This window comes from Toxotes jaculatrix, chromosome 7 (genome assembly GCF_017976425.1).
Source record: "Toxotes jaculatrix isolate fToxJac2 chromosome 7, fToxJac2.pri, whole genome shotgun sequence".
NCBI classification, from domain to species: Eukaryota; Metazoa; Chordata; class Actinopteri; family Toxotidae; genus Toxotes; species Toxotes jaculatrix.
Window position 1 is genome coordinate 16,459,215 of NC_054400.1, and position 26,260 is coordinate 16,485,474.

The 26,260-nt window shown below is 42.4% G+C and overlaps 1 protein-coding gene across 11 annotated transcripts in view; it reads right to left on the minus strand.

The window, feature by feature from the left end:
- Window positions 1–26,260, minus strand: part of mef2cb (myocyte enhancer factor 2cb) — a 73,266-nt gene that overhangs the window by 41,787 nt on the left and 5,219 nt on the right. For 10 of the 11 annotated variants that reach the window (XM_041041513.1, XM_041041511.1, XM_041041509.1 and 7 more), the window contains exon 2: window positions 23,066–23,195. The gene's annotated coding sequence lies outside the window, so the exon portion shown is untranslated. Of the gene's footprint in view, window positions 1–20,483; window positions 21,025–23,065; window positions 23,196–26,260 lie in introns of those variants that run through there. The other variant, XM_041041507.1, reaches the window with a different exon arrangement.

Below are 26,260 nucleotides of genomic sequence, written 5' to 3' on the forward strand. Positions count from 1 at the left end.
GGAGATTGTGCATGTCAGTGAGTGCATCTGAACAAATGCACTTGTGCAATTGCCTGTGTGCGCACAGCTTAGTGTGTGTGTGTGTACCTGTGTTTCATGAGTGGAGGCCAGCAGCTGATGAGCTGGACTGATTGTGCGAAGAAGGAAGCTGCGCTCCAAAAAGTTTGCGTGAGTGAGCGACTGTGTCCGTGTGCGTGCACGTGTGTGCGTTCCTGTGTGAGCTTGGCTAAGCCAGAGCTCCAGTGCATCTCTCCAGAGTGCTAAAGTAGGCCAACCCAATCTATCTCAGGGAAGAGCAGAAGAACTGTTGTTGTGTTTTCTTTTGACAGTAGAGGTGATAACGTCCCTCGTTATGCAAATGAGCAACCCATTATTTAAGCTCAGTGCAATGCAGGGGAGCTGTCAGCGCCGTCACATAAAAAAAATCTTCCATCTACCCTGCCTTTTTTTTTTTCACTACTTTCCCCTTCTTCTCTCTTCTCTCCTTTCTGAACCAGATTTCCGGCACCTGGCAGCACAAGCATCAGACATTGATGTGGAAGACGACACCGCTTCACCAAAAGACATGTCAGTCTCAGTCTCTCTCTCTATCACTCTCTCTCTTCTCTCATACACCCTTGGTCTCTTCCTCGCTCTCTCATATTCTCTCCTTTGCACGCTCCCACACACATACATGCACATTGTGATGCACTTCCTTTCCCCTTCTTTCCTTTTTTTTTTTTTTTTTTTTTTAGTTTCCCCTAACCTGAATCCATGTATTTATTGAGTAACATACATGAGAAAGCACAAGGAAGCTCTAAACCCCTGAGGTGAGTGCAGCACATTGCTATGCACTTGACCTCTTTGTGCAAGAGTAGGACATTGATAATGAAAGCATGTAATAGGAACCAGTAAAGTACTAGTGCGACAGACCAAAGCCTGTAGCACTAGTACATAACTTTAGATCTTTTCATGTGCAACAAAAAAGTACCACCTGCTCAAAATCTACTGTATAGTATACTGTATATACATTTTGTAAATATATTCAATTTCTAAGAAAATATTCTCTGAAAATAAACTTGTCGCGCAAAAATGTAAAACAAAGTGAGACAAAACAATTTGAACAATGATGAAATGCATGACAAAAAACTTCCTGAGTTGATGGTTTTGAATACGCCCACTTATGGAAGAAATGAGATACAAACATAAATGCATCATTTGGCAGTTAGGACAACAGCCGGACTGCAACATCATAATAATAACAAGATCTAAAATAACTCTGTGGCAGCTCTGAAGAGGCTATCCAAAACATTTTAGCATTGCTCTGCGCAAACACACCCATCCATAGACAGAAAAACAAAGAGCTGCCCTCTGGAAGAAAACAAAGAAGGATGTTGTCAGACAAACTAGGATTACAAGCCAACACTAAGGCGCTTGGCACAAGACAGCCAGACAAGGATATCAATCAAGCCGGCGTACCTCAATCACAGCCTGACAGCATCATCCCCTCCCAGTCTTTGTGCTCAGCACTACCCAGCCCAGGCATCGCTCCAAACAAGGAGGCGTTACCTCCGTGATCCCTGCCTCCTGGCCTCTACCTCCTCCTCATTCCTCCCACAGCTCACTGAGCAGAACTGAACCTCTCAATGTCAACACCCGCTGGGGCAACACCTTAGGCCTTACGTAACATTAACGCTAAGACTAAGCCCGTGTCCTGAACATTTAATCCCTGCATTTGGCTCGCAGCACCAGCCAACGCTCCCTGAGGTGAGGCTCCGCTGCCGCTTAGCCCCGTGCCCCCCCCCATCCCTTCGCACTCTTGCCTCCTCTACCTCCTCCTACACAACGACGAAAGTTCCCTTCCCTCCGTCCCCACTTCTCTCCCCCCCTCCCGCCACCATCCCCCATTCTTCCTCACACCCGCCCCCGTCGCATATGAATGCCAGGCAGCTCCTGGATAAGAACTGAATGCCCACCTCCTCATCAGGCTCCCTTCCCTCTCCTTCCCTTGTGGTGAACAGAGCATCAGTTAACAGATTACCACTGAATCACTCAATCCAATTTAGCCTCATGACGCCAAGACAGCGAAATGGAGGGAAATGCAAGAAACAAGCACCGCTTAGTGAGCATGGTCAAGTGGCAGAGGGCAGTAATCCTCAGCAGGAATTTTTCACAGGGGATTGACACCTGACCTTGAGAGGGCAAAAGAGGTGTGAAAGTAACAAGAGGGAAAATGAAGACACACTGCGAGACAGAAGAAAGAAATATCAACCTCGTACACGCTAAGCCAATTTACTAATCCCAAAGTAAGGCGTAGGCAAAGAGGGAATGAGCTGAGGCAAATGAAGAATACACAAAAGAGTTTCTTTATCTTCTCTGTGGACTCTGACTAATGGTATGCTGGCGTTCACACTAGCCTGGTAACTGAAAGGAGACTGAAGCTGGTGACTGCTGAGGTCAGAGAGCACGCTGGCACCAAGCAGGCAGAAGGACAGTGGCTGATCCTCTGCTTGTTTTATATCCTGGGTCCCAACTTTCTGTGCTTTGAGTTGGAGAGGTGACAATGAAAGAGAGGGAGTGTGGAGGGAGGAAAACAGAGAAATGGAGAGAAGAGAGGGAAATGGAGTGAAGCATAAAGAGGAATCTTTTGAACAGGCACCAGGCCTCTCCAGGGGGAGGGGAAGAGCTGTACCCACGACCCTCCCATCTGTTAAGCAGACGGACGGAGAGAGAGAGAGAGTGAGAGGGAGAGAGAAAGAGAGGGAGAGGGGGATGAAGGTTGGGGGAGGATGGGAGAGATGGAGAGGGAGTAGCGATTCAGCACATAGATCTAATGAGCATTCTCTCTCTCTGCGTGTCTCAGAAGTGGAGCTGAGAGGACGATGAGAACATATACACTCAGTGCACCACAAGGCTTGATTCTAGGTCGCCTCTCTCCCAAGTGTTTAGTCACTAAAAACTAATATACAGCACATGGCGCTTTTTCACATTCTAATAGACGGTCTGTAGGGTGCTTGTTAATGTGGCTTTGTTATTGAGGACAGACACTGAAGACGACTCCTCTGAATTGGTTGTGGGGGGGGGCAAAAAAAAGAGGAACTTTACCTTGACTCATGCTTGGGACTAACTCGTCACATTGAAAGACAGCTGCACAGTTTTGTCTGAGCGCCACAAGAAAGGGCATGACATAAAATGAGAAGAAGATGCATGAACTCTAGTTCCAAGAACAACAGTTGAGTCCATTCAGCTACCGTTCGGAGAACTGCAAGGGAAAAATGCTAAAAACGAAAGTGGCACTCATTTGAATGCAACGCGTGCAGAATTCTGCTGATGCTGATATTCTCAAATCCTAATTCTACAAGTTACAGCAAATTGGGGAACGTGATTTATCATGACAGGATTGGCGATGTTTTTCCAAGAAGCCCCACCTCAGCAGCACCGCCTCAGCTCATGGTACATCTGCAACACATTTGGTAATAGCATGTGTCCTGAAAAATATATTTATATAACGCCAGTATCCCCTATCCTCCTAGGAAATGTGGTTGTAAGGATTTGAAATAACATATTACACTGCAGTAAGTAAACCTTTTAGGAGGTGTATGGTACATTAAATAAACGCTCTCTCTTTTTAAATAAACTCCCATTTCCTTGAAGAGGAGAACGAAAAAAAGCGCTTTAATATAGTTTTCAAATACAATCTGAATGTCAGTACACACTCACAGTGCTCCATTTTCACTTGAGCATTTCTGTCATGTAGAAGATTTTTTTTTTCCTCGAGAACATAATTTTTTTTTTCAGATGTGTGGATTTTTGGAGGTTTCTTCTTTGTGTTTTTTTTTCTTTTTTTTTTCTGTAGCTATGTGCACATGTGCCTGTATACATGTGGATGTGTTTGTGAGTGCATTCGTGTGTGTGTGTGTGTGTGTGTGTGTGTGTGTGTTTGTGCTTTTGATTTGGAAATAGTGGCACACAGCACTTTATCTCCTGTAAGGATGGATGAAGATATACCAGCAGAAATGAGAGGAGGGGAAGGATCAAGCAAAGGAGCGAGTCGATGGCCAGCCAGGATGGGAACAGAAAAATGTGTATCAGGTCTCATTGTGCCTCTAATGTCATTACAGGCAGTGACTCCTCTATGTGGCATGCCGCACTCCCCATCTGTCACAGCGAGATAGGCAGGGTGACGAATGGCTATCACTGCTACTTCCCTCAACCCCCACCACCCCCACCCCCCACCAACCCCCCCGACTCTAATGTCTGTATCTTTTTTGGAGTGCTGGGGGAGAAGAGTGACCTAAACCTGGGCGGTAGCCCATGCGTAGGTGGGCCTCTATGCCTCTGAATCTCAGCAGATATTAGGGCTAATTTAACATGTTAGCAGCTAAAGAGATTAGCAACATGTACATCTGGGGATTAGAGTGATAGTGGTGGATCATCTTATAATGTGTTCATTCCTTTTTTTTTTTTCCCAGTGAGCATTCAAGCTAAACTTGAATTTGAGATGTGTGTGTGTGTGTTCTTATGTGTGTGTGTTGGAGGATATGTCTTCACCTGTCTCTCTCTATTAGCTCATGGTTTAGTTGGATCATTAGCGAGACAGAGACGGTTTCACATGTATTCTATTTTCAATCTCTGTGTGCCTTGTGTGCCTTAGAACTGAGACACCTGTCTATTGATGAGGAGGAAAGTGAGCCAATAGCCTGTGGTTGGCACAAGTTTTACAAGTGTGATTGACATTATGGAATAAAGTATATTGTTATAAGTAGCAGCTCAGGCGCTACAAGATGAGATCTCAAATCCGCGCCAAACCCAGTTCAACCGATTTCTCAACTTAAAACTTCATACTTCAACTTTAAACTTAATTGATTTTCAAACTAATGAGACTCTGCCAGCACTGTTTCCCCTCTTATCCTTCAATCCAACAGCTCTGCCCCAGGGTCTGGAGGAGAGAAAGACAGGAAAGACACACACACACATGCGCGCGGCTCAGAGGAAGGATGTGACATCAGCAGACACAGACAATTAAAGGTACTAAAGGTGCTTCCTTCACCAAATCACTCATGTTACACATGTACACAGAGTATACAAATAAACAGAAGCAAAACATTCAATACCTTAGGCCTTAATTTGAGTTCCATGATTAATTCCTTTTGCTTTATATGATTTATAAGCAAACTCTTCATCAAAAAAAAAAACTTGCAAAATCTTTTTTTCAATGAAGCAACAGACATTGTGAAAACACCAACTGGGAAACCGGGTTGAATTTTTTTTTGCTGTGCAAAGCATGTATTTATTCTGCCTAAACATAAATTGTATTAAGTTTTGAATAATATTAAGATACTGAACTTAAAATATGTACTAGTATATTCTTGGGTAAATACATCCCTGTAATGAAAGTGGCACTATATGAGATCACAATATTAGCAAAATATAAAATATAAAATATTTTTTTTTATTTCCAATTCATGCAGCACCTAAGCTACAGAAGATGTAAAATGTAAAATTATATAAAATTATAATATACTGTATGTAATGTACATACATATGAAGTATTTTTTGACTGTGAATTCAAACACTGAAATAGCTTGGTTAATTGTTCAGCATCTCAAAATCCACTCAGGTAAGTTTTTTTAGATTTAGTTATTTTTTCTTTGTCATATCATGTAATCATAATCAGTGGGTACGAGAATACGAAGCCCTGCCCTTCGTTTGGGCAGCTGCACGTCTCACTCAACACCAGCAAACAGGGGCCTTGGGCCATCAGAGCAGCAACGGAGATAGGTAGCCATCCGTCAGAGCCAGTATGGAGACAGGTGAGAGCCATCTTTCCATAGCCCCATTGCTGACTTCCCCAAGGACAAAATGACTTGACACAATGCGTCAACCCCCCTCTTTGAAAGAAGGCCAAGGGCTGTAAAGCCACAGCTGCTAGGCCAAAGGCAGATGAGCAAGAGGGCACACGTGAAAGTGAGCCGAAGCCAGACAAATGGGGATAGGGAGGAAGAGAAGCCTTCGTGGTTAAAAGGCATTCCCTGTCGATTGTCAGCAGCTTTTTTGTTGTGACAATGGCTTAAATAGCCATGAGTGATCAACATATAAACTTCAAGACCACAATGACAAACTTGGCACACACATACCCTTGTGCCAAGATGGAAAAAAGTGGTATCAAAAAAAAGGAGAAGAAAAGAAAAAAGCAGAAGCAAAGACGAGCCACAATTTGGAGAGGCCCCGGAAAGGCTGGAATGAATCACCATTTAGTGCGTTCAGTCTTTCCATGGCATGAGCATAAGGAGGGGCAATGGACGCATTCAAGGATGAAGCAGAGATAGAAAAGATGATAGAGAAAAAAAGAATCAGCTTAATAGAGATGACACAGAACAAGGTGGAAACAAAGTGGGGTTTGGCAGAAGGGACAAAAATAAAGGTACTGAAATGGTTTTGAATATGGAAGTGGTCGAGAGTGTGGTGCTACACACATCTGATGTTAAAACATAAATAACTTCACTTAAGTTTCACTTTATCAACACTGTCACATTTTCTTTCACTTCTTCCCTTCTCTCTCTCTCTCCCTCTCTGTCTCTGTCTCTCTCTCTCTCTTTCCAGTCACCATAAAGTCATTTACAAAGCTGTGCCGCAGGACATGTTTTCCAGTGAGTGTAAACCACTGTCTCAGTTCACATGTTGCCCTGCGCACCGCAGGACCCAGGTGTAGCCAACTGCTGACACTGACGGGGACAGGAACAGAAAATGAACACACTGTACACGAATGATCACACATGGTCTAGGTGCTCACATAAGTCATTCCCTGCTTATCTATTATGTTCATAAAACACAACCGTGCTGTAATGAACAATGAACCAATGCAAGTAGAATTGCAGTATAAACCCTTCAATGAGTGTTCCCAGCCCCCACAGGAACAGCCGGGAGTCATGTCACTAAGAACACAAAGCACTGACATATTCACCCAATTATGTTCCCCGCCGAGTATGACAATGTCTCAGGATGTTAGCAATGTTCTCCAGTGGGGGGAGAAGGGCAGAGAGCGTGTGCATGTGTGTATGTTCGTGTCAGAGGCTTGAAACCGAGGCTAAGGGCTCTTTGCTGCTCGGGCCACGCTTGCTTATGTTCAAGCACAGCAAACTTCCCAGTACTCGCATGCCCCGACTACCCTCCTCACTGCCCCCCCCTACACTGTATCAACACCAGCCATCATGGTTAAGATGATCTGCTGATGATTTCATCACACCCCCACCCCTTACCCTTTCTCTTTGCCACAGCATTCTAATCACCCTAATTAAAAGCTTTGTTCATTTAGAAATCTCTGATGACAATTTGTTTCACTCTACCCTACAGCAGTGGTGGCTGTGAAGAGAGGAGAATTAAATTTGATCTTCTGACAGCAATTATTAAATGCTCCCTCCTGGCCTCAATTAAGGCCTGCAGGCTAATGCTAACATGGCTAACCCTCATGCAACCACGAGGTGCCGGCGCACTTCCTTTTTTCTTCACCAGCTTCATTTTGTCATCCTCTTCAGCGTGTATGTCTGTGCAAGCGCGGGTGTCTCTGTGCATGTCTGTCAACTTGGTGGCTATGGAAATTCGTGCTTCTGGGTTGTTATCTGTTTTGCATATTTGCTGATGAGAAGAGGTAAATAAAATGATTTCCCTTTTTTCGGGTGGGTTTGTTGTAACTAAGTCAGCATGCAGGGACTGGCAGATCTAAAGGGAAGTTGTGGAATTTACTATTTTTCCTTGTCTCGCTTTATCAGCAAGTTGGATTCCACAACGATACTATTATGTGAAGTGATTATTTTTAAATTAGGACTATAAGAAGCAAATACTTAAGCTGGTACTTTTGCTGACATCCTTTCTCTTCTCTACTTCTCTACTGGTAAGACTTTCGTTCTGTGTGGTGAGGGCCTGAAAACACATTCATAATTTTTTTTTTTTTTTTAAATCAATAAAACAGACACGTCATAATTGCCAAGTATCACATTGGGCATGAGTAGGTTCACGTCTGTCTATGTCTTAAAGGGACAAAATTAACCCTTAATAAGCCAAAAAAAAACAAAACAACAAAAACAGAAACTGTAAACAGTTAGCACTCTAAACAACACTGCCTCTCCCTGTTGTTGTGACACTCCAACAGCATTACATGTCATGGTCGCAGCCTTGCTGAGCTGAAGTGAGAGCCACAGCTCTGCTTTGTGTCTATGCACAGCGTGTGGGTAATTTGCAGAGAAGTAGAAGGTTGCACACTTCAACAAGGATGTCCTTCACAGATTCGACCTTCTGTTTTTTCTTTTCTTTCTTTTTTTTCTCTTCTTCCTCCGGTCCCTGTGCTCTGCTAGGAAACCGAGTAACCTAGATCGTAGAGTAGGAAGAGAGAGAGAAGGATTGTGACAGAGAAAGAGACAGAGAGAAGAAGAGACAGAAAGAAGGAGAGAAAGAAAGCGAGAAAGAGACTAAGCTAAAGAAGCAGTAGGGTAGATTGAAGGGAGACAAAGTCAGACTTTGACACCCCACCATCCTACTCAAAAAAAAAAATCTCTACTACAGTGATGTCATGTTCACTCCTCTTTTTTCTGGTTACCACAAGCTGATTGTGCTGATTATTGGTGAGCATTGTTTCCCTGTTGACGCTGCGCATCATTAAACAGAGATTGTTCCACTGTTAGTGTTTGTTTAAGCAAGGGCGGTATAATGTTTCCAGGCACTGTCTCTTCACCACAGTCGCGCGCGCACACACACACGCACACACACACACTGGAGACACAAGTTGTATGCTATGCATCCATAATTTATGTTACTTCTGTGCTTTGTTTAGAGTTTAGGTGCCTTCAAACATAAAGAAAGCAAATAATGTAAACGCGCAATACATGTAGAAAACTTTCTTAGTGTCTGTTATGAAAATTGGATATAACAAAGTCTATAAAAATATGAATCTTTTCAGCACATGGCTTGAGCTCCTCTACTCTCACGTGCTTTACAGTTCCCAGAGGAGCGTTGGTGGTGGGGTGTATGAGACGAAAGGTTGCATGGAGTGTGGAAGGCGTGTGGCGGCATACGGTACCTACAGATCAGCCTCTGTTTAGGGGAGTGGCCCCACCAAGGCCAGAGCCGGGCCAGACCCAGTCCAAGCCTCTCATTAGTCATCGGCTGGGTGCCGCTTTCCTTTTTGGAGTGGTTAAGGGGGAACCGGCGAGGGTCTGGCAGTTCCACTGTACTCCACTCCCAGCACCATCACAACCCGACCTCATCAAAGCGAGCGCTCGTAATTTGTCACAGAAAGCAGCCAATTAACATATGTTAAGGGAGGAGGGAGGACGAGAAAAAGGGAGGAGAGGAGGGGAGGGCGAGTGAAAAAAGATAGCGTATGATTAAAGAGTCTGCACAGCTGCACAAAATCAAGATGGCAAAGAGAGGTTTGAAAGAGACCTCAGACCCAGTAATCTGATAAAGCTTACTGTTACTTAACCCCCATAAGCAAGAGAGAGAGGGAGAAGGAGAGAGGGGGAGAATGAAATAATAGAGACAAACAAATATTAAATTACTGCTGTGAAGCTACAAGCTTTGGCAGAGTGCCTCTGCTCTCAATATGTGGCTACAGTGAAGGCCCCTGTATCACACGGAGATGACCCGTCTCGCCAAAGCACTGCTGCTGTTTGACCCGCGCTCTATTTTTACCTCAGCGCTCACCATTGTGCTTGACGTAGTTCACAGTTATGCTAAAATCTGCCAGGAATTTCTATATTTTTTTTTTTTTTACTTTTTTCTTTTATCTCAAAATTTGAACGCCTGGTGCACCACAACAATTTAGGTCCCTTTCTCATGAAACAAAGGGAGTTTTTTTTTCATTTTTCATTTATTTTTCTGTCATAAAGTCTCAGACAAGTTGCTTACATTCTGACTTGTTTGTTTGCTTTCAAATTCTTGTTCCTCATGGTTGGTTTTTAACATGCAGTGTGTGGTTATTTATGCGTGTGTGCACACCTGCGTGTGACTACGTGTCTGCGCGTGTGCATTTGTACGTCTGTTATTGTTGATGTCGTTGTAGGAACATCCTGTGAAGTGAGTTGTGTGATATCTTGCCTTGTTGTTGGATACGGTGGCAGGCTGAATGCATTAGCAGTGCACGCCGATGCCATTCTGTGTTCTGTCGTCTCTCAGCCACCTCTGCCTTGTCTCTCTACAGCGACTGATCACACGGGCTGACAAGCAAGTTTGGGTCTTCGTCTGCTGCGCCATCCTTCGCTACGTGGGCTCTGACTCTTTCAGCGAGCAAAATAAGAGAGGCGGGGAGGAAGCTTTAAACAAATTTGAGTGATTTTGGAATTGTACGTCAAGTCGTGGGGAAATCCCCCCAACAAAAAGGCAGCAAACTTGAATTTTGTATTTCCAATACAATTATTTAAAAATAAACATTCTTCTGCTTCTTCTTCTTCTTATTATTATTATTATTATGATTATTCTTATTATTAGCATTAGCATTAGTAGTACTGGTATTAAAATAAAGTTATTTTGACTGAATGGATGAAAATGAAAACTAAAACCACAACTGGCTGACAGACAAGAATATCCTACACAATATATAAATCATGACTGCTTCTTTTTTTCCTCCTCTTCCTCTCTCTTGCACTCTTATCCTTACCATCAAGCATCAATCGTTATTTATTTATTTTCCCTATTTGGGAAGTGAAGGGTTAGAGTGGAGGAGTGAAGGAGTGGGGGATGGAGAGATGACGGACAGAGGGGGCGGCGGCAAGTTGTGCTTGGTTCACAAGGCTCGCTGCTCGGTTGAATTTTTTCTCTTCTTCTTCTCTGTGTTGCGAGCTGGTGGTTCAGTGAAGGACCTGGCTGCCTGGAGTTCCCCCCCTCCACTCAAATCCCTCTGCTGCACAGCTGCACCGTTCACATAACCTCGCCTGCCCCCTCCTTCTCCCCCCCCCACCCACCCCCCACCCAGCTAATGATAGCAGAGCACGTCCCCTCCACAAGGCAACAGCTTTTTCCACTTCATGTACATACACACAAACTTGGCACACACACACACACGCAAGAGCATCGGACACACACCCGCACAAACTAGTGGGCACATCATATCCCTTTTCCTTCTCTTGGTTCCTTCCCTTCATTTTTTCTCATATCTTTCAATTTCTTCCCCTTCTCTTCACCCTGAGAAAAATCCCCTGGTCTTATGACCCAAGGAAGGCCTGAGAACGTCAGAACCCCCCCCCCCCCCCACACACACACACACAAACACACTTCACCCACCCCTCCAACTCCAAACTCCCTTGTTTTTCTCCCTCGGTACAACTCTGCACAGCAAGTGACCTGCATCACAGCTGTGTGTGGGAATTTGTACGGGCGTGTGTGTCTGTAGGAGGGTTCTGCGAATGTATGTATTTGCACATACCTGCGCACACCGCATATGCTGCGTAACTGCATGTGTTATACATTTACTTTATGTACATATTTCTGTTGTGTGTGTGTGTCTACGTTAGCAGAAGAGGAGGGAGGTGAGGGCAGCTCTGGGCTTCTGCTGCGCCTACTGTGCATTATCCCAAATAAACAACTCATTACACGTGTACTTAACCAAGGGGAGCTGGCGAGCAGTGGAAGCTAATCCCCGTTATCGTTCCCACCGTTTCTCTTCCGATTAGACTACAGGGAAGAGGAGCCCAAGAAGGTAGGCTGTTCAGTGCAGGAGGAGGAAGAGTGGAGGAGGCAAGAGGGAGAGAGAAGAAAGGAAAGCGTTTGAGTTAACTTCCCACAAGTGTCTTTCTTACTTATAGTATCCTTTCTCACTCTATCTTTCTCTCTCTTCTCTCTCTCCCTCTCCTGCTAGCCTCTTGCCTTCTCTCCTTCCTCCTCCCTGTGGATTTTGCACTGCTCTTCCTTGTTTTCGACCATCTCTCAGAACTGGGTCATCGACAGACTGTGCGGCAGCATTTTGAAGAACATGGGAGGGAAAAAAAAAAGCCTGTTCTTTCTATGAGAACAATCCAAGGCTTCTTTAACAAGTAGCCCGCTTATCAAATTAAGCTGTCAAAAGCACATTAATAACAGGCAGCACAATTCCCTTCACAGAGAAAGGGGGAAAAAAGCACATTCAAAGAAAAAAAAAGAATGATTTCTCTTTCGCTGTGTAAAGACACAGTCCACCAAGGGCAGTAAAGCTTTTCAATGATTTCTGCCTCTCTCTATCTCTCTCTTTCTGTCCCACTGTTAATATGATTATGGGGCCTCTATTATAAGGGGCCAAGATGCAGAGTGCCACTCATTTAGAGGGTGAACAATATCTCAGGCTAGGACTCGGATGCAGCAAGGTTGATGCTCATGTTTAAAAGAATTACAGGCTGTACTTGTACTGCTTTTTCACTCACCGCAAGACAGACTCAAACAACTGTGCCGGGTGACAGTTAAACAGATAGAAGAGAATTTCAGGGTGAAAATGCTCAAGAACAAATAATTAGATGGTTCAATGAAGTAATATGCCTGGTAAAGGATAGACTGTTATCTGCCCCCATAAGTGAGACATTCAAAATTAGTTTGACCTTGTACAACCTAAAGTTTTTTCATGATTAACTGTTTCATATAAAGCCTATAATGAGTCAGTTCTACTCTCAAACCTAATATCATTATCAGAAAAATAATAGTTTGTCTACACCTTTTTTCTTTTTTTTTTATTGAGTGCTCCGTCATTCCAAAAACTCTCATCACCCTCAAACGTGAAGCCAGATCATCCCGTTAGAAAGTGAAAGCAGCATGTGAAACAGTGTACAGCAGTGAGGCAAAGAGAGAAAGTTAATGAGATGTAGAAATGAAATTAACAAGACACCTCAGCATACAGATGACAGAGAGAGAAAACCACCCTATAACTTTACAGTCATAGACTAAGTGTCAAAAAAAAAAAAAAAAAACAGACCTTCTATTGTGTTGTAATCTTGACACTCCTCTTGAAGCTTTATAGTCTACTCAGTGTTTGTTTGTAACAGTGTACTGTTTTTTTTTTTTTGTTGTTTTTTTTTTACAGGGACATTAAAAAATCTGACATTGTCAGCTAAGGCCGCTTATGCTGAACTGCAAGCCCTTTTGTGTTTTACTCCACAGACTGACTTTCTCACACCCTCAATGTGAGTCCCATCCTGTTTGCTCGGCCCCTGAGGGGGCTGCTCTGTCGCAGCCCGGAGAGGGCCGGCGGTGGATGGATGTGACGTGGAGGCACTGGGACTGTACTGGAGGGAGGCTGGAGCCACGACAGGTATCCCCCGCACTTCCTCTGCTATTTATAAAACCATGAGTCCAGTACAGGGCCAAAAATAAGACGGAGGCCATTTTTATCCCAAATAATAAAGGCGGCTCACTCCTTCACTCACGCACTTTAGTGCTTACACCCACAAACACAAACACCGGGATCCGAAATATCCAACCTCACCGTACGAAAAATTCGGAACAGATATTAACAAAGTGAAAAACTCCTCAGTAGACAATGAAACCATCTCTATACTGCTAGTGAGCATGCTCAAATGTGCATATCCCCACACACACACATACACAGCAGACAAAAGTCAATATCAAGGCTGAGCTATTTCTGTGGAGAGCACTATTTAGGAAGTGTGGGCTGGGTGCCAGTATTCTCCTCAGTATCGTCTGGGCGTCATTGCACTGCTGCTGTTATACAAACTCACCTCTTTCCTCTCTCACCCGCTCCTCACCCTTTCTATCCAACCCCTTGTTCCATTGTCAGTGCTCTCTCTCTCTCTCTCTTTCTCTCTCTGTTTCTCTTATACACACACAAGGTTATTTGTTTTTCCACTGGGTCGAACCACAGTGCCAGGTGAAAGCATCTATTGGCAGGATAAAGAGAGTGGCTGGTGTGAGATCACAAGGCCCCACTCTGCCCAGCAAACCTTGAAGTGAAGCGCCGGGCTGGTGTTTCAAACAAAGTGCCCCCTCATTCATTATACATGCAACTGCACTGAAAATCTCCTTCCGCAACACCCCCCCCCCCCCCCTTACCCCCCTTCCTCCCTCTCTCCTCACATCGTCCCTCTCCTTTTTCTCTCGTTTTTTTTCCAGACAGAGCATCCATAAAGTATGAATAAAATTAATGACATCACGAGCTGCACTTTGGAAGAGCCACTGTAGGAAAAAGCCATACATCACAGGGCAGAAGGAGCTGGGCCGAAAAAAGTGTTAAAAAAAAAAAAAACTGACTGTGAGAGAGAAAAGGGGTGTGCGTATGGCAGGGCGTTGCTTCACCCTTCTCCACCCTCAGGGCACTTCATGTCGCTGTACATCATTGCATGTTATTAAGTTTGATTTGATACACACTTTATCCAAAAAGTTTAAACGCAATTCCTTTTTGTCTTTCTTTTTCAAATTTCTTCTTATAGCTGCAACGCACTTTTCCTTTCTGACATTTCTTTGTCCGGCGTTCTCCTGACTTTTTTTTTTTTTTTTTTTTTGGTCAGCTGAGTAACGCAAGTGCTCAAACCAGTCCTGTGCTGCGCATTCTTTTACAGGCTGGCCTTTGGTGTGGGAATGGCACAGATGACAGTGGAAAGGAACACTGGTGTGGACTTTGGCAGGACACAGCCTGGTTAAGCTGTGTGCTCTGCGGAAGAGGGAGAGCACTGAGCGTGGATTCTTATATAGCTTTTTCTCGACTTAGACGGTGTTAACAGCATTTTCAGCAGCACGGTCCCCTCGGAGTTGAACAGCGAACCTCCTGATGTTACAGACTTTGCCCAGATATCTAAGACTCGATGGTGAAAAACAAGCATCATATTTAAGACTGTAATATACATCCTTGGAACACAAAAAAGAGATAGATCAATCGCACCGCCTATTATTGGAAATTTAGTGTGACACTGTTTCATTACAAGAGCTACATCAAACAAAAGCCTGACTGGGTAAAATTCGAGTCCTTATTCCTCCGAATCCAGTGTGAACACAAGATCTGCTAAAAATACCCGATAGCAACGTGAAGCTCAGCAGCAGCGTGAATGGGGAGCAGTGGCGGCAGCGGCACAGATTGTGGCAGCCGTGTGAGCAGGGGTTTCAGATGGATGTGAGCTTGTGTGAGGCCAAGGCACAGAGCTACCTCTGTGCGTCTCACCGGACTATGTTGCAGAATGACTCGGCTAAGTTGCAGTCGTGACAAAGATAAATTACAGCCACTGGAAAACATTTCTAGATTTTTTTTTCTCACTCTCTCCTTCTCCACAGCCCTTTTCTTTTTTTTTCTTTTTTTTTGGCACTGGGTGTAGTCCAAATGTGTGCCACACCAAAGGGAGATGGTGGGGGGGTGTCGCTCTGAAAATATATTAGGGGGTAAGAAGTTCACAGGTCAGGTACTGTGTTTTATCATGGAACATGTCTTCCGTCGCCAGATTTATGTACATAGACAGCAAACACTTCTCCCTCAAACTAACCCCTAAAACTCACTAAAAAAAGGATTCCTGGTTAATTCTGGATTTAACGCACAACATGTTTAGAGCAGGTATTACAGATACACTCTGTATGTGGTATTACTAGGCTGACTAGATTTTATCTGTAACACTGATATTAGATAAAAATTTTAAAATATAACAGGAAGGCAACTAAAGTAGGTGTCTGGAAGGGAAGTGGATGAACCCATCTTTGAACGTTAGCTCTCATTTTAACATTAAACAACGAGCCTTGTTGCTGATGCTGAGGCATTCAGCCTGATCTGAACAATCCAATGTTTAGACAAAGAAACGCAAACTCTGTTCTAGTCTAAATGTTTCTCTTTGTCTTATCATTCAAAATCCTCTGTTCCCCGCACTCCTCCAGCCTTCTTGCCTCCCAGGACTCTCTCCCTGTCCAAATATTTCAGGGAGCAGGCCTCAAGTATGGTGAGGTGTTTTGGGTGTCTCTTTAGGTGGGCTGCAGCTGACACTATGATTGTGTGGTCAGCATTGCTGAGCACAGACCACCCAGCAGGCAGCTGCTGCCATAATGGCCAACAGGCCAGGCAGGAAACAGGAAACAGGAAGAAGAAGGCAGGACATCCTGTTCATCTAGATCAGTGTGTTAACATGACATCACGAAAGCATTAGTCTTTAATGAAGAATACCTGATGTGAGGCCAAATGTTCTGCCGCTCTGCTCTTAACGCACCTCAGCTTAAATAAATTTCTATCTACATTTTCTGTGTGTGTGTGTGTGTCTGTGTGTGTTTTTCTCCATCTCTCTGTGCATCTGTCTTCTCAGTGTGCCTTTTCAGCCCTCACACTGACACTGTTTTCCAGACTGCTCCATCATCCCAGACATCAAATCCGACCCTCTTCAGCGTGAGAATAAAAGAGAAAAAGAAATACACGCATTTTCACTTGAATATACACCAGCAACAACCTCACAAAACTCAGACCAAAAAAAAAAAAAAGAAAACACAAAAGCATAAACATTGCGACGCGCAAACAGACGGAGACAAGACACAAAGTTGAACGCGCGCACACACATACGCACACACACACACACACACCTCCCAGACACACAGCACACTGACAGACAAACACACAAAGAAACAGCAAACACAAAGCACAACACAGCCAGAAGTCTACTTTATGCAGAAATATTCTAAAGTGTGTTTTACAATACAATTAAACATCAAAGGCTGATATATTCCTCTGTGATCTTTAACACCCCAGTGAACAAACCCCACACACCCCCATCCACTTACAGCGTACAGAGAAAGTTGCTGAACGTCACCGCTAATTACTAGATAGAGACAGAAGAAGACTTTGCATCATTATGCAGAAACCAGGACATATTCAAATATATGCATTCAATCTACCATAAACCATTCAAGGACTGTGTTATTTACTTTAGATTATTATTTTTTAAGTTTTATGAGTTAATTGCAGCTCTTATGAAGATGCACAGACAGTGCTCCTAAGGCAAAGAAACATTTGGGTAAACATTTCTAACATGCACAACAGTTAGGACAATGAAAGGGGGAGATCTGTTCGAAATGAGTAAATAAACACATGGTGAGGTTGAGCCCGATGCTTTTCACTGTTGCTATAAAAATGTATAAAAGCAAAATAAGGAGACTTCTCCCATGTAGCAAAAGAGGGAACACCTGCCTTGTGCAATAAACAAGAATGCAACAAGCCCTGGAGTTATTATAAAACTTAAGTATTTTCATCTGCTTATAAACAGGCAAGAAAAAAAGTTATTCTAAGCAATTGACTTAACAGTTCCACATTATTTGTGTCAGATAAATTTACTAAAAAGAGAGCTTATATTTATTCTTTCACATTCGGATTTTAGGTTTGCTCAGCAACATTTATATGAAAGTACCAAGACCAAAATGTACTGTATTTTTTTTTACAGGATTTTTAGATGTCTCTTGAGATGTCTCTTGACGGTTTAAGAAATTATATGATTCTTATATCTGAGGTAAATACAATTCTCTGCAATTGGCTCTTATATTACCTTCTCGTTTGACCCAAAGGGCACGAAGTCCAATTACAGTTCTTCAATATCTACCTCCAGATCTTGCCAACCTGCAATCTGCAAATGAGTGTTTTACTGATGTTTAACTGAGCAAACTCTGCAAACCCTTTCCAAAATATTTGAAACCATTAGTGAAAAAAAAACTTTAAAGCATAGCAAAAGGGGCTATTAAATTATTTGCTTAAACATAAATGCTTCTGATGTTTCCTTTAAGAATAATGTTTTCATAGATCTGGTTTTCCATAAGGAGGGAATCTTGAAATGTGCCCTCTGTACAGTATGAAATGTCTGTGCTATGAGGAAGGACAGAGGTATACTTTACCCCTTCTTTTTTTTCAAAAACGCAAGCCTGATGGCACTCAAAGGCTAACTCTCCCTTTCTGGTAACGCTTGTCTCGGCCTGACAGTAAAACTAAGTATTCACACATTTATGGCCGTTATATCAGACGTTAATGTTTAAAGATATTAGCAGCAATCTGTCCTATGCTGATTTTGTCCGAGTGCTTCAAAAACACATGGCAAAATCATGAGCATGGCACACAATGTATCCCTTTCCTTCACTTAACTAAAGCTTTACTGAGCCCCTGGTGTACAGCAAAGTGCCCTGACAATCGGCTCAATGCTCTGGCCAATCACAGGAACACGTGACCTTCTAATCCCTCTCTGTGAGAAGGGTAAGAGTGTGTTGTCACTGTTGGTTTTGTGAATCAGCGCCCAAAATCCCAAATGATTTGTCAAGAGGGAGAGGTCTTAAGAGAATAAGAGAAACAAAAGCAGCGCAGGCCAGATAGTGTGGGTGTCGGTGTGTGCTTGTGTGTGGAACTGTGTGCATGACAGAAAGACAGAGAGAGAAAGAGACAGACCATGCTTTCGTCTATATGCATTTGTGTGTGTTTGCATGCATGCGTGAGTGTGTGCATGCGTGAGTGTGTGTGTGTGGGTGTGTGTGTGTGTGTGTTTGGACAGGGTCTCTGAGATTACAGAGCTTGGCTGACAGAGTCCTCTGTGTGTAATCGTGGGTCCACATGCGAGCGCTCACCTTCCTCTGAGCGGATTAACCTAACGCTAAATCCCAAGAGAGCAACAGGCCAGACAGGCCACACAGAACAACTTCATTGACGATGGGCAGAAGAGGGAAGGCCATGTGTAAAATCTTTTTATAGACTAATACACTTTTATATTTTTTAAAACAGCGTAAAGTATTATAAAAGTACCATAAAAAGTAATGGGACAATGCACAGGACAGTACACCCTCTTAAAATGTAAAATAATGTATCTCAAATGTTGCATTGACTTTAAAAAGGCTGCAATTATTTTAAACTGTAAAATGCAATCAAGCAGTAAATGACTTAGTGTGTGCAGTACGCTTTTCACAGAGGCACAAATTAGGTCGATATGCTGTAGTAGACAGTAACACTTTGTCACTTAAAAAATTGTACTTTTCCAAAGCGCTTTCAAAATAACTCACTAATAAACCATATTTCAAATTTAATAGTTCTTATAGATCTGAAAATATGCTATGAATATTATCTTAGTCTTATTATTAAGTTTGAGAAACTGCAGCTGTCTCTACATTCCATAGCATTTTTTTTTTAACTTTTAAAATCCACAAAATTTATTTCAGTGATACAATTGCTGTGTATAAATCATTTTATAACAAATTCATAGGAAAACTGGAATAGAGATTTACTTTTGGGCTCATGTTAATAAGCATGAGTTACAAGCACACAACCTTGTCAGCACCACAATCGGTCTAAATTAAAATAAAGTGTGCTCTAGTCGTTTTAAATTTTATTACCATAGAGCATCTGCACATTTCATCAATGGGCCTCACATCCACACTTTAAGCACAAAACAAATAAATTTCATTTGAAAAGCTGCAACCTGTGAAAGTTGCCACAGGTTAATTATGGTGTCATTATTAATCCTCTCACTGCAACAGGTTCAGCTGAGCCACATGAGACTGAACTAAACTCACCACATAAATATATCATTCTCGTTGTAGTGAAATTAAGTCTCAACAGTTTCAGCCTCAAAATCACAGGGAAGAAATTATAATTCAGCCTGAACACGTCAAATCTTCTCTAAAACACTGATTTACAGTACTGCTATCACTGTGTCTCTGGTCTGCAGAAATTAACGTTCATATAGGTCTGACAAACTGGGTTCTCCTGTATTGTAGTGTGGAAATTGTTAATGTTTACATCATTCAGTATTTTCTAATATATTTATAAAAGTTGCCTATGTGCCAGTTGTCCTGTTTTAATGCATATCAACACAAGGAAACTGAGATCAGTGCTCCTCAGTTCAGTACGTTTAAACTAGGCTACTGGTAAAGAATTATAGTGTATATCCACAAAGTAAGGCCATCTTATGTGTAATGACTTCCTCTACATTCTGTTTCCGTAAAGCTGCAAACGATCTAAAATATTAAAACTTGTGAACTACATGTATTTTTTTTCCTATTTCCTTTAACAGATTTTTTTTTAAGTTACTTTCATGTTATTTGGTTAAAAAAAATAAAATCTCTACACCAGGTGAGTTAAACGCTACAGTTCCAACTATCAGTGTAACTTTTCATGTGCCATCCCATAGAGCAGAAGAGTTGAACATGCTATATCACGTTAAATTAAGGAGGGCAGCCTATTCAGTAGCTGTGGCTTTGGGACCGTGCGCCTGCATGTGGACATGAGAAAGCTACACAAGGTCGACACAACAGTCACACTACTTAAAACACAAGACAGACCTTGACTCTCCTAATAGACCATAAACAGATATTTGATGCCAGCCTGTAATTATATGACATAGTTGTCACCGGCATAAGTCGATCAGGGTCACAACAAATCAATAGACGCAGTTACTTTACTTTGTTGAGGAGGCAGCGCGCATCAAAATAGACCCCCGCCAAGTTTCCCTCAGGAAGATTAAAAATTAAAAAAAAAAAAAAAAAAAGGAGCATACGATGCAACGATGTTTACGGCTGAGTGGCAAGTGGTTGGTGAGCGCGGTACTTACTTTATTTCGCATGAAATCTTGTCCGGGTGAAGTGAAAGGTAGAACGAGCGGTCCACCGGTTGTTTGGGTCCGGCCGATTGACAGGAAGGTTGCAGCCGCTGCTTGATGGGGACGGACTTCGCCAAGACGCACTTAAAATCCAGGAGCGCAACTTAGCAGAGGACGTCGCCGGGAGGAAAAAAAAAGTAACCTACAGTGCGTGGTAGGAGTCTCTATAATGTCAGAGAAAACTACTCTCTCTCTCTCTCTCTCTCTCTCCCTCCCTCTCTCTCTCTCTCTCTCTCTCTCTCTCTCTGATCGGACAGTGTCTGCTCAGGAGGCGGCGAGGACGCTTCGCCTGGTCTCTCTGCGCGGTGCCGGTGGAGCGGAGAGGCAGCGGTGTGGCGGCGGTGGAGCTGGTGTAGCTACTGCTGGACGTCTGGAGGTTGTCGGTGATGTTGAGAGGCTGTTTCTGTTCCTTCCCACAATCCTGACCGAGTCTTTCCCTAAACCCTCTCCTCTCTTAGTAGACTACGAGGCGAAATAATCGATTTTTTCCCTCTCTCTCTCTCTGTCTCTCTCTCTCTCGTTTTTTTTCTTTTGACTCCTGAAAGGGGGCGGTCTCACATTTCCCAACTCTACTTTAATGAAAGAGGCACGGCTCTTAATGCGTTATTATCGCGCCGGCCCCGATAGAGTGGACGCACAATTAACTGCTCAGAGAGGACCACTAGAGGAAGATGATGGGGAGTGTGCGCTTTGGAGCAGCGGAGAGCACGTTAAGCGTCTGCAGCCGACTTTAGACAGCTAAATCCGTGCCGCCGAAAGTTGATGTTTTTAGTTTTTGGCAGATGCAGTTTTTCGCCTGTTGTTTCATGCATGTCACATCAAATGGCAAGTATGTTAAAACTTTAGTCAGTCGCCCCCCCACTCCACCAAAAAAAAAAAAAAAACAACAACCTGTCAACAGGATGTACTAAAAATCTGCTTATTTCACTTGTTCATGATGTTTTTTGGAAACACTGGATGTCTTAGACAAGCACAGAAAAGCCAAGAAAAGCCAGAATCTCTCCGCTCAAGAAAATGTAATGGTAGGGGGAAAAAACATGAAACAGCTTGCTGCAAAGAAAAAAGGAATTATCTCAGCCCACTGTCATTTTAAGGAAAATGAGATTTTAAGACTCCTTTTACATTACTTTAAATGATATGATGTTTCTTTCAACGTGTTGACATTAAAAAAAGTAGGATCAGCTCATAGATCTTGCCCTATAACCCTTAAATAACACCATCATTCTCAATGAATTATTTCCACATCTGTGCAGAATGAATGCTGCCTCCTTTTTGAGTCCCTGCAAACTTTCCACCTCCTGCACGCTGCCAATCATTCTCCAGGACCCAGCTATCTCCTCCAGATAAGCCCTGACACAGACAGTAAGCATGGGAGAATTACCAAGCCCATATCCATCCAACCAAATGATTTCAAAACATCCACTCTATTAGTGTGAAGATAACAATTAGAGCAGCAAGTTTGCCACTTCAGATAAGACACAGACAGGCAGTGCAATGGCTTTTTCTACAGAGATGTGTCCCTGATAGGCCTTGTAATACCACAGTTCTATTATACTCACATTATATGGGGGCTGTATCATTTTAAAGATGTTTAGTGGCTGTCTTGAATGAGGCCTGCTATACTTCTACACACTATCAGGTCTCACTCTCGAGTTTTCATAAATCCATCTTCATAAAAGGAAAATAAACAATCCTAGATTTTGATTAACATGGGTCCAATAGCAATTATTTTTTTGGATGATGAGGGAGTTTTACAGCTGATAAGCCTGTTTTCATACTAAAACATGAAAAGGCAATGTTGCCCCTTAATTTTCTATTTTGTCACATGTCACAGTGAAAACAGTTTGCCACTTTTGTTGAGTAATCATATCCTTACCTTCACTGTGTTGGCATCATCCACTTTTGTACTGAAAATATTAGTCCAGCCCCACTTCTTTGTATAAATGCAAACAAACAGCAAAGCATTTCCTTCAAAGCTTCCCTTAGCTTTGCAGTACATGTCTGTCACTGCAGACTGTACGAGGTGTAAGTGGACACCAAGCAGCACCCTAATCTTTCCTTTCTGAAGTTCACCTGTGAGGCGTAAGCCATGTATGCAGCCAGCCAACCAGTCAGTCAGTCAGTCAGTTGGGATAGGAAATTGCGGGACATGAAATCAGTTAATAAATAAATCAAGCTGGCTAATCTGCTTGACGGGCGAACATTACAGCCTGTAACTGAAGCCGCTGGTGTCTGATGACTCAGGATACCACCTTCACATCACCTGACCCTTTAATCTTTAATAGCATTTCCTCTGGCCCCCAGACCTCCATAATAATCAATAGGGTGTAGTCTGTTAGACACAGTGGTTTCATGAATGCAACATGGCAGACATCAATGGCATCACATATCAGAGTGCGTGAAACATACAGACATGACACCCTTAACAGACATGATTTCTTCCTTACAGACCTTTTAGCTTGCGCTACTGGCAACTGCATTAAATCTGTCACTGACACATGGACACTTTTGGGTGCCGGCTTGATAGTACGTACCACGTTCAAGGTTCCTTCGTCTTCTGCCTTGCGTGCCCTCAGTCTCGTAGCTTTCTATACTGTCTATCAGCGATTCATCAGAGAGGTCCTTTCAGTTTTCACAATGCTTGAGGTTGTCTTTGGTTGGCACCTGGAAGGAGAAGTAACATGGGGAAGTGTGAGGAGGAGAAGAGAGAGTGAACCCGCCAGTGAAATGGTAATTGTTTGCATACATGTTTGCACCTTGCTCATACTGTAATGTGCAGGATCCATGTTAATATCTGTGTGTGCGTGTGTATGTGTGTGTGTGTGTGTGTGTGTGTGTGTGTGTGTGTGTGTGTGTGTGTGTGTGTGTGTGTGTGTGTGTGTGTGTGTGTGTATTTAATGGCTACATGAAACACAGAGAAATAAATGGGGGGGAGGTGGATTGAATATATTTGAATGGTGAAAAATCATTAAACGAGGCAAACACTGGCTCATGCATATTCATAAACGACTGTCTGACTTGTCTACAGGGATAAACTTATAGTGAAGGCTCCTTCTATGTTCACACATTTAATGCAAAGCAGGGAAGACCTGCTGTATATCTGGCTCTTGTGACTTCTGAGTCGGGGTCTACAGCTAAATGTAGATATGTTAGAAACATCTCAAAGCATTATAGCCAGATTACTGTTACATTTGTACTGTGTCATTCAGAATGTGTCACAGCTAATTTAAGAGTTAGGTGCACAATGAGTGTGTGCGATCAAGACGAGTGTGTTGTTGGTTGGATATTGTAGGTTGTGGCATTTGTGTTAACGTGAGCCAAAGCATTTTCTCCCTAATTAAAACAAACTAGATTATTAGTTTCTTGCCATTTGAAACTTTCCCAGCCTAACTCATTAGCCATTGTCCCTCCCTCCTACTCTTAGAACACAGCAATTCTGAATTTATGTTTTGAGGTGTATGTGTGTGTGCATGTGTGTGCGTGTTCAAGTGTGGGTTGACAATGTCATCAAAGCCTCGTGGAGAAAAATCAACAGTTTGCCAAAACAATTATGTAATTTCAAATATGTCACAGTATGTATACACACACTTTAGGCTTTTGGGTAAATGCAATTTCGTGAGGTTTGGCATCAGCTGTGCATAAAAAGAGAAGAGGGGGAAACTGCGACTGGATGTTAAGTCAAACACATAAGTGCGGTTTGCTGATATTGATCTTGCTTGGATTGTTTCTTAAGCCTCTCCTGGCAGTCGCTTCACAGCATGTGTCACACACACACTCACATGCAGAACAGCTCGTCTGAAAATGTGTGTTTTTTTTTTTTGTGACGGAGGGAGAAAGAAAGGAATGCCTCTCTCAAGCAAAAGATAAACACAAACACATTTCCAGGGCAAACAGGAACAGCCCGGGCTCAGTGCAATCTGTTGTCGATCATGCTCACGTGAAAACACAATCTGCCTGTCACAGTAGATGATGTTGTCAAGCACTCTGCCTCACCGCTCCTGAGAATTAGCCAGCTATTACAGAAGCACTACGAGACACATGGAGTATTTGTTGTATGTCGGATATGTCTGAGGATGCTTCCAGCTTTATTTGGTATTTACCGCTTTCAGTCATTCTTCCTGCAACTGTTCCCTAATGAATTTGAGAGACATTTGGTGTTTTGACACGAGATTGATGCTACATGATATGACGACCAAACTCTTCGCGGGGGGTACAGAAAGACCTGCAGGCCAATTTAACTCACAAGCTCAGCTGGGGATCTATAGATCTCACTTGTGCACGTCTATGTTTGTGTAGGTGTTTGTGCGTTTTGTCTGTCTTACGGTTAGATCGATATGAGTGTTTGAAAGGCAGTCCCAATGCCAATATACTTTTAGTCTGAAGCCTCAATATATCATGCTGAAAATTATGAGTAAAGATATTATTTTTCCTCTAAAATGTTATGTTTGAGAGGATGGAAAAGTGTAGGCAAAAATATTTAAACCATTATGTATCATTAAATTCAGTCACACCTATTTAGTTATAGGGAAAACCTAAGCTTTGACTAAAGAAATCATTTTCAAAGCACATTAATAATTTTTTTTTTTCATAAAAAATGAACATGTTCAACCTACCCATCTTTTGTTCATTCTTTGTTCACGATAACAGATGATAACCATATTGTACAGGACTTGATCAGCCTGAACATCTGGGTTCTGTTCTAAGACAAAACATACTCGCTTCAGAAGTTATCTCATATTTTGTAGGAGAGATGAGAGACATTTCCCTGCCGATCTGTGCTTGGTCTTTGTGTAAGTCATCCAAAGCGTTATATTACACATGATTTGGAACTCCTTATTAATAAGATTTATAATGAAACTCAGAGGGCAATATCATTAGTAATTATAGTCACAGGGACTGTACCACTGTACAATATAATTATGGGAGCAAAGGTGAGAAAATCACTTAATTAACTGAAATCATATGTCCTCATATTACAAAATATATAAAACAAAGAAATTCATGATTCTGGGGAAGTATTTATTTGTACACTCAAATGAGCTTTTCTAAATTTAACCTGCAGGCAATATTACCTTGATAAATAACCACTGAAAGAAAGCAATGTGTTCAAAATGTTTGTGACTCAAGCCCATATACTCTAGCACCTTGTGGCAATTGCCTTCAAACATACATATACAAATATGACATAATTTTATATGCAAACATATGGTATATGTAAATATGTTACTGTGATAATTGCCATCAGCTACAAAGTCTTGTATTTTGAATGATAGTGTATTAACTACAATCAGTTCATTACTTTTCATATGTCACTTTAATGAGATTGTTGAGCAATCAGTTGATTGCTGTGTAATTTCTCTGCACATTTTGGACATTAAATGATTCCACATATCTCATAAACATGAAGCCACCGCAGTGATTGTATCTGTTACTGCTCTGGTCAGCTGTAATTCTTGAAGTTAAATGGAAAAAAAAAAAGTTCTGTCTACTTATCAGCAGCTGCTGTGTTCCATAATGGTATGACTCATTTTTCGGTGAAGCCATACAGAGCGTTAATTTTCATAACACAGTTATTCTGTGTGGTTTGGCCATTAACTCTGTCTGGCCAGCATGAAATTCACTGTACCATTTCATACACTTCCTTGTCCTTACAGTTCAGTTTCAGAACAGCACCCTGTTGGATCAAACCATACAAAAAAATGTTGAATGTAATAATAACAAAGGGGTTC